This window comes from Pinus tabuliformis, chromosome 3_2, assembly GCF_031772625.1.
Source record: "Pinus tabuliformis cultivar Carrire ecotype Pingquan chromosome 3_2, CPIR1, whole genome shotgun sequence".
NCBI classification, from domain to species: domain Eukaryota; kingdom Viridiplantae; phylum Streptophyta; class Pinopsida; order Pinales; family Pinaceae; genus Pinus; species Pinus tabuliformis.
Window position 1 is genome coordinate 395,728,126 of NC_142302.1, and position 10,011 is coordinate 395,738,136.

The window sequence follows — 10,011 nt, forward strand, 5'->3', positions numbered from 1 at the left end:
AATCAACGATTTTGTTGAGCTTTGAACTCCAAGCGCACCGTAAACTCCACGGAGATCAAGGGGACGACGGGCTATCTCGACCCGGAGGATTTCACGTGCGGCAAGCTGAACGAGGCCAGCGACGTCTACAGCTTCGGAATCGTTCTGCTACAGCTGATTTCCAGCCAGAAGGAAATCGGTTGTTTACTCGACGCATATGTTCATGAGAGGCGGAGACCCGGACGTGAGGAAGATAGTGGATCCCAAGATCGTAGAGGCTGTCGATGCTCGTGATTTGGAGTCCATCAAAACGGCGCTAGATATAGCCTATCGCTGCATTCAGCCTTTCAGAGATGATAGGCCTCCCATGGCAGAAGTTCTCAATAATTCATAATTGTTAACCCTGACATTGATCAGCAAATTCATAATTCATTGCCAGCAAAGAGTCCACGCTTCTGCTTCATAGCTCCAAATTTTATTTTAATGCAGGCCTCCGTAATTCAACTGACTCTTCCACACCAAAATTATACAATCTAGTGTTATAAGAACTTCCACGACTTCACAGCCAGTGTTAAATTTATGCGCCGAGCCTGTGCTCATACTCATAACGCTCTACTCCACTTCATGCACACAAATGGTCTCCAGGTACCTGTCGATGCTTCTCAGAAATGACAAAAGGAATAGCTTGGGTTCCAAATCGATATATATTTGCTCGCCTTCCACAACTTCTGTTACTCTGGAGGTCCGATTGGATGCTTGATTACACAGCAACAGGTAATAGCAGATTTTTCAATGCACAGTCAAATGTTGTCTACGCTCCACGCAAAACAAATTTTGCAGATAAACCATCAGAATTAATTCTCCTTTGCACCCACAAGTCAATTATGAGGTGCATGCAATGGCTTTCTCTTGGCCTCAACAGACTTCTTTCCCGGAGTGACAACGCTCCTTCTATGCGCAATAATTTCTATTGAATTATGTGCCTCCCCCACACAATTCCCATGGCATGGGATCACCGACGGGTTCAATACAACCTTACACAATGCTGAATACGAATGGGGTAGCATGAAGCCTAAACCAGGCTCTGATACCACATATTGAAAATGAAATTAACTCAAATAGATTATAGAAAAACACATAAAAATCAGACACAAAATATTGGCGGAAAAAACGCTGAAGCTTCATGCTTCCTCATGTATTATTTCTCATTCGTACATACATCATGTATTATTTCTCATTCGTAAATACCAAAAATAATTGAATATAGTGTAACAAATAAATAGATGAGAGATATTGTTCTCAAGATAGTGCGTGCTATCTTAGACACTTTTGGTTGAGATAATTTCTCCTTTCGTTGAGATAATTTCTCACCAGACACACACCAATATAGGAGTTACCTAAACTAACTCCTAGCTTACAGGAACAACCCAATAGTTAGGCACAAATTCCTAACTTGGAATATTTAATTAATTTATTTGTTTTTGGATTTATTATTGTTTTATGAGAGAGGCTAACAGGAAGTTCATCGAGGATCTTTCATGAAAAGTGCTCAGAGTGTGATATTGCGGCTCCGATATGGATTGATCTCCGCCCTCAACACTATGCAGGTTTTCTCTTATGTAAGCAGTGTTATTCGCCTGATGCAAATTCATGTGAAGAAGCTCCGCCTGCAAGATCGCCTTCTCTAACTGTAGCTTAGAGACATGTTCCTGCAGCTGCCAGATTGTTCCCGCGCACCCATACACAGGGTCTCTCAACCTTGCGCTCGCTTCATATAACATACTGCTAACTCCATCAGTGCGCATTTGATCCTGAATAGAAATCGTCATGTCAGCACCAGCATTGAAACATGATTGCAGCAAACCTGAATAAATGAGAATAAATTGCAGCAAACGTGAGTGAAAGAGAATATTTCTATTTCCTAGAGGCTTTCTAGAATCTATCGAAAAGCTCCGGAATAAAATAGAATACTGTTAATTACCAGAGGCTTTGTAGACTCTATGGAGAAGAGGTAAAGTATTATTTCTTCTATGAAAGAGACTGGTTATCAGAGGCTCTGAAGGATTGAAAAGAGTAACAAAGTTATTTAGTCTATGAGCATGAGCAAGAGGAAGATAGAAGAGTAAAAAAATCAATAGAGAGAGAAAAGTAAAAAACATATATTCTTTATTAGCTGGAGAAAGAGAAAATATTTTGTAGTGGAGGAAGACAGTAATTTCTTCTCAACTGCATCAGAAGGTTATTAGAGGGGGATTACTAGAGGTTTCACAGAATTTATGGAAGAGAGCACAATTTTTATTTTTTTCCTTTTCTATAAGGAAAGATCAACTTAATTGTATTATCAAAAATAATTACATTTTATATTTTTGTTTTTAATGTTATCTATATAATTTAGTCAAAAATCAATTTAAAAATTATTCTATCTGTCTTTGTCTAACTTCATAAAAACAACCAAATATTGACAGATCCTACTGCAACTATCAGTAATATCTTCACAGGAAAGCACACAATAGCTTTAAAAAAAAAAAAGTTATATACAACTAAAGACTCATAAAAACTACCTACATCAAGCCACTAGAAAATAATAAAAACTACCTATATCTAGAAAATGATAAAAACTACCTATGTCAGGCGACTAAAAAATATACTTCGGAAGCTTTGTAAGTTACCAATGTCAGAAGCAGCAAACCTAATCAAACACTACTTACCACCACAACCTTCCTTTGACAAGAGATATGCTACTTGGTTCTACTCCTTTAAAATGTGTGAGAAAAATGTTCTCTGAAAAGTCTTTGCAGGAAAGAGAGGAAGATAGTTATTAGAGGCTTTCTAGAATTTATAGAAAAGAGTAAAAATCTTATCTCATTCATGAGCATGAGAAACAGAGAAGATTTTATAATGGACAAAGATAGTTATACAGAGAAGATTTTATAATGGACAAAGATAGTTATTTTTTCTATGTTAGGGTGGAAGATGGTTATTAAAAACTTTGCAGTATTAATGGAGCAGAGTAGAAAACTTATTTCCTTTGAGTCATAAGCAAGAGCTAGAGAAGATTGAATAATTCAGAAGATGGTTAATTCTTTATCCTAGGGAGGAAGATGGTTATTAAAATATTTGCAAGATTGGTGGAAAAATGTAAAATAGTTATTTCTCTATGAGCATCACGAAGAAAATGAAAAAAGATTTTATAATAGAGGAAGATGGTTATTTCTTCTATTCTAAGGAGGATAATGGTTATTGGAGACTTTCCAAGACTTATGGAAAAAAGTGAAAAAGTGATTTCATTTATCATCATGCTCAAGAGAAAAAGAAGATTTTATAGCGGAGGAAGATTGTTATTATAAAATTTATAGGATTCTTGGAGAAAAAGAAAAGATGGGATGATTTTATTTTAGGATTATGTTAAGTGGTTGGGAGAAATGATAATTGTCATCTCCACTTAATTCAATTCTCACAAACAAATAATATGATGAAATTTAATATAATAACTTTTAACTTTATTGTTAACTTTAAATATTTTCATGCATCATGTTTCTCCAACCCAAAAACATATATTGTATATATATATATATATATATATATATATATATAAATAATTTAAAAATTATATGATATCGCTCAACTCATTAAAAAATGAAATATAACTATAAGTATGATTGACTTTTTAATTAGAACCTCCCATTATAACTTGAATTTACCATCTAAATTAAATGATACAATAAGTTATATTACTATATTTATTTATATAATATATTTATATAATACATAATATATTTATATAATACATTTTACAAAAGAACAGACTGGAACATTTATATGATATATTTTACCAAATAAAAAAATGCAAAGGTGGTATAAATAACATATAAATATCAACGCAGCAAATATAATGATAATAATTTTCTGAAGTTACAGTGCAGTCTGAGACTCAGTATTCATCCCAAACACAAAGTTATGGTTATTAACACACAAATCAATCCCAAACACAAAGTTAGGGTCATTAACACACAAATCAAATATATGAAGACTTATACATAATGTTGTATAGCATTACCTCTAGCATTTTTATGATATTGCTTGCTCCAAATACTGTATGTGCATCTGCAAATTTCTAAACATCATTTTGTGGGAAGTAAGGGGCCAGCACACAGCTCTCTGTACATCGTCTTCTCAACAGCCTGCAAGCTGCGCATGGTGATGTTGTCTGTCGTCCTCCTCTTAATGTGCTCATCTGCAATATGAAGTTACCACAGAGTAGCCCATTATGAACATGACTGCAACAATTAGAATGCAAAAAAAAGAGAGAGTGCAAAAGTGAGACACCAAGTACTGAAAAAAAAAAAAAAAAAAGACGGTGATGGGAAAGAAAATGAGAGAAATCTGCAGATCTTACGCTTTTTGAAGTAATGACAAAATGCTCAGATTCACAATTCCAGCACTGGCCGAGGGACCTCAAAATCCTGAGGAGCAAGACGGTGATGTATGCCCTATCTGATGACATGGTGGAGGTGAGAGCTGAATTTATAAGAATTGAGGGGAGAGTTAGGGGACTCTCATTACATTGCAGGCAGATTCAACAAGTGAAGTCACATAAAACGGCGCAACGCATTGTCTGGTTCTTTCCCGTGAGGGAAGCAGCTGAAGCAGTTGACTATAAAACCATGTCCTCTGTCTGAACTGCCTTTGACTTCTTCATCTCTGTTTTGTCTCTTGCGACTTACCGATCCATCAGAGGAATAGGTTAAAATTCCCCCGCGTTTTTAGGGGCATCAGTATTCAGAGCCAGATGGTTTAGATGAGAATTACAAATTTGAGTTCTCAAATCTGACTTGCGGATCCATCAGAGGAATAGGATAAAATCTTCCTTCTTTTTAGGGGAATCAGTATTCAGAGTTAAATGGTTTAAATAAGACTCACAAATTTGATTTCTGAAATTTGTAAAATCTGAAATATGTAAAATCAAGTGCTTCACACAGTGACAAAAGTTTAAGATTTCATCAGAAGATTTGGTCAAAACTTTGCTGCACAAAACAACAAAAATTTAGATTTGATGAAAAGATTTGGTGAAAAATTGTATGATATAATTTTGGAAAAAAAAATTTCAAAAGGTATAATAGTGAAATTGAATTATATTCTCATCTTAAAAAAATAACCATATTTTAATGGATTTTAAATAACCAAAAACTAAAATTTAGTTAAAAATTGTAAGATAAGGTTTTAGGAAAAGGAAAAGTTCAAAATATATAATAGTTAGATTGAACCCTATCTTAATTATCAAGACAATAAATGATTAGTATTCAAAAATATTGCTTTTAACTATTTTGTAACTATTTTTATAATTGAATTTTCAATGATAAAAATTTTCAATTTCAAAGTAAGTAAGATATTTGGATTTCAAAGAGTGGTTTGGAGTAACCATATAATGATGTTAATATGGGTTATGTCAACTACGTACTTTTTAAAATGAACTTTCAAAGAGTTATTGTTTTAACCCATGTAAGATTTTATTATAATAATTTCTTTTATTGCAACCAATTAATTTATTATGATATGTATTATTATTAATGTTTAATTTTATAATCGTCTAATTTTGTGCCAAATGACTCTCTTGTGACGTTTATGTTATAAAAGTTTTCATTAAAACTTATTTCCTATATTTTAACATTGATTAATACAAATTTTCTTTTCCAAATGTGTTAGAGGTTTCTCGGAATCAAAGTTTTACTTGTGAAATTTGCTCAATCCAAATGCCTCATAAGTTTTAAAGAGTAAAAAAGCAAGATTTGGTCAAAAATTGTATGACCAATTTTTTGAAAAATAAATGCTAAAAATGTATAATAGTTAGATTGAGTCATATTCTAGGATGAGAATTGAATCATGATGTGGGGCTCGTTCGGACAAATAATGTTTCTGCAGAAACCACAGGCTTCGTGGCCTTGTGACGTGTGAGACTCTCCACTTCTAAGCAGGTGTTTAGATTGGCCGAGATCCTCCAATGAAGCAGGTCACAAATCTTCGTGTCATCGGCTTTTTATAATTGCAATCCTCCTTCCCTCTCATCAATGGTCTCTCTCTTCGGAAAAGGTAAGTTTTCTGTGATTTTGAGTTCGTTGATTTTTTTCTTGTGGCGGTGCAGCCCATCGTGGCCAGTTTAGCCTGAGATTCCAAGTTAACCCTGAATGTTTTAACCTTCAATAACCTAGTAGCTAATGGACCCAAATTCCAAAATCCTCTTCCTCCAAATTTGTTAAGAAGCTTGATGATATCCTTAGTGTTGATTCCAACCCCTCAAGCCTAATCAAAGGCCCTTCAACTTGCTAATTGAGGCTTGATTAGCCAATTTACTCACTTCTGGCCTTCACTTAGATGAGTTAGATCATGTATCCGGACTAATTGGAAAGCAAAACTTAAAGGGGAAGTGGTTCCTCCTTTGTGGGAAAGGGTTTCTTCACCTTTCATTTTGAGCTCAAGGAAGAGAGGGACCTTATTTTCAGAATCAACCCATACATTATGGGACCTCAAGGCATGTATTTGGACATATGGAACCCTAACCTCAACCTAGAATGTGATATCCCTATGACAGTCCCAGTTTAGGTTAAGCTACCATATCTACCTTTTCATTGCTGAAATGATGCCACCTCAGGATCATTAGCAACTCTCATGGATAATATATTGACTTTGTTGAACCTAGGGAAGGAATATCTTCTTGTGCTCAAATTTAAGTAGAAGTGGATCTAAAAAATTCTTCTAGCAGTAATAAATTTATGCATGCATGACTGGACGCACATTTAGGAAGTGGACGATGACCAATTAGCATTCAAGCACCAGATTCTCCACAAATATGGTCACTCTTCTAGGAACTGCACCAAAGCCCTGGTTATCTATGAAAATAAGGAAGAACATAGGGATGAATGGAAACAATCCAAAGGGAGAAGAGATCTTAATACATAGCAGGGTCCTCAACATGAGAAGAATGTTGAGTAGCCTAAGGATGTGGAAGGCCCTAATAAAACAAATAACAAACATTAAGGAACTAGCCTATCTAGTATTCATTCAAGAGATAAGAATAAATATGAAGCTTTAGTAGATCTAAATGATGAAGAAGGATTGTCCCAAAAATCTTCAGAGCCAAATCCTCAAAACATCCCACCTCAAAGTCCAAAGAAAGATTCAGAAGAGGAGAATCGAGCTCCTGAAACCTCTCAAAATGCTTCATCAAACTTGTTTGAAGAAGAAGAGGATATCTACCTCTCATCAAAGGAAGGCCCTCACTCATATAGAATAGCCACTTCAACAGATAAAAAATTAGAAGCTGAAAAATCCAAAGACATGGAAAGGAGAACCCAACGTACAAGAAGGAAAACCAACAGGGAGATCTGTGTAGCCCAAACTAAGAAAGATAAGGAACTGGGATATCAAAGAATCATACCTCACCAGTTGGTTAATCATGGTAACAAAGAAGGGAAAAAAGGTGTGATGATAGGCCCCTTGAAGGGGGCATCTCAACCAAAAAGTAAGTAATGAATATAATCTCCTAGAATTTCAAGGGCTTGGGTTCCAATAAAATAATCATAGAAGAAAAATATTTGCTATTGAAAGAAAAGCAAACAATAGCCCTTTTCCGCAAGACTAAGTTAGATGAGAAGGACTTCTCATCCAAGCACAAAAAGATATGGAACAAGGGTTGCCATCTTGAGGTAAGTTCTTGGGATGCATTAGGAGGTGTATGTACATTATGGGATCTAGATCAATTAAAACTAATAAAGAGTAAAAAAACCCAACATTAGATCACTGCTTCTTTCAACATTCTGGCTCTTAATAAGGTATGCACTATTGTAAATCTTTATATGCCTATCCTCTTTAGGGAAAAGAAATATTGTTGGAAATACTTAATGGATCTTAAATATATTTCTTTTGGTACAAATTGCACCATTAAGAGAGACTTTAATACCATATTTCATCAAAAAGTAAATAGAGGAGGGTCACTGGTCAGGGATGTGCACCAAGAAACTATGGAGGACCTAATTAGTTCCCTCAATATGATTGATATAAAGCCTTCTAAAATGAGATACACTTGGAACAATAAAAGATAGTTGGAAGATTTGCGTAGTAGATGTATTGGATTGACAATACTATTTGTAATAAATACATTAATAAAATTCGATAAGTATTAAGTAGTGTAAGCCTAGGTGTTGGTAAATAATTTTCTAAAGTAAATTCTTACTTTAGTCAAAATGATTATATTCTTGAGATTTATCACAATCCATTCTACTCAATTTTACTTGATGAAAGTACATACAAAACTATGGAGCAACATATTATTATTTATAATACATATTTTCCAACTCAGGAAGAGGCCAACGCGTGATAAGATTCATACACTTACCTCAAATTAAGGATTGAACAACCGAATCTATTTATGATGCAATAACAACTCTTTTAGCATATACAAATATGTCCTTGATGAAATTAGTTGGATTTGGATTTGATGTGGCTTATGCATGAGGGGTATATGCGAAGGTTTATCAACTAAATTGTGTAACATGCTCTTCATTTATTATATATTCAATGCATATCTCATTGAGAAGTGTTAACAACAAACGATGCTTCATCTCATTTTCCAGAGTTGTAATTCAATTATAAATTCACAAATAAAGTTTATTTTTCACTTGGACAATCTACTAAAACACATGGAGAACTAAAAGAACTAATGGAAACATTTCAAATCACCAAGTCAGAGGTGTTACAAATTCACCATATTAGGTGGTCATCTAGAAGAATGGTCATGGGAAGACTTCATAAGCTCATGTATGCTTTGTTAGGAGAGAAGAAAATGTATGACTTGGTAACAATATTTCAAGTACAATTTTGCATCCATTTACTTGCAAATGTTCTTATTGAGTTAAACAGGTTGAATCACAAGTTCCAAGAGGATTAAGTGGATATTACTTCTATAAGAACTACTTTGGATATTACAATTAGCATGCTTTATAAGTGGTTTTTAGGAGGCATATTTAAAGTCGGTAGAATGCACACATCATGTTTTTTGAAGAAAGAACATAAAGGAACTCTTGAGTTTACAAATAGCGCATGTATGCAACATGTACATCCATTGAAGTTCATGATTTGTCCCAATACATATACATAAGGGACACTAGATGATTACATTCTTTTGGGAAAGAGCTTTGTAATGAAGGTGATTGATTCTCTAAATATGAGGCTAACATATCTGCCAATATTTAATGCCGCTAAGCTTTTTAGTCTTCACCATTATTATGAGGAGATAGATGATAGAGAAGCTCTTAAATGTTTGGTGAGATGGATAAGTTCATTTGTACTATTTATAAATCATACACAAAAAACATATTTATGGAGCATGAGATCTATATGGAAATGAACCTGAATGGTTTAAAGATTTTCCATGTCTAATATGATTATCACAAACTATTCTTGTTATTCCAAATAGTACAACAATATGTGAGAGAGGTTTCACAAAATTAAATAGGATAAAATGTCATGATAGATCAAGGCTTTTATTGGACACATTAGGGATGTTAATGTTTCTCTCTCTTATTGCACCTCATGCTCTAAATGAGATAAATTAGAATGTTATTTATGATGTATGAAAACTATGGAAAGCTTGAAAGCCACATCTATTAGGCAAATACCTTCATCTCATCCACTATGTAAGTTTTGAAAAGTATGAATTGAATAGAAGCAAATTAGTTCAATGTTATATTTTGAATTTAGATACGCTTTTTTATTAGATTTTATTGAAATTATAATTTTTCATTGAGTGATTAATTATTTTTCATAATTTTAATACTTGAAAAAACTATATTTGATTAAACATTTTCTAATAAAATGTATAGTTAATTTATTTTCATTAGATACAATTATATATACAACTTTTGAAGTGAATATATGCTCTTAATTAAAAATAAATAAAAGATGCCCCTTCAAATTTGTTCACTAAAATGCGTTCCATAATAATATTTAAAATATGAAATCTCAATTTTTAGTGACCGA

At 33.6% G+C, this 10,011-nt stretch overlaps 1 pseudogene; it reads right to left on the minus strand.

Annotated features, from left to right (window-relative positions):
- Positions 1-318: 318 nt before the first annotated feature.
- On the minus strand, positions 319-4,213 carry LOC149181065 (LOB domain-containing protein 23 pseudogene; annotated as a pseudogene).
- Between the last annotated feature and the right edge of the window lie 5,798 nt (positions 4,214-10,011).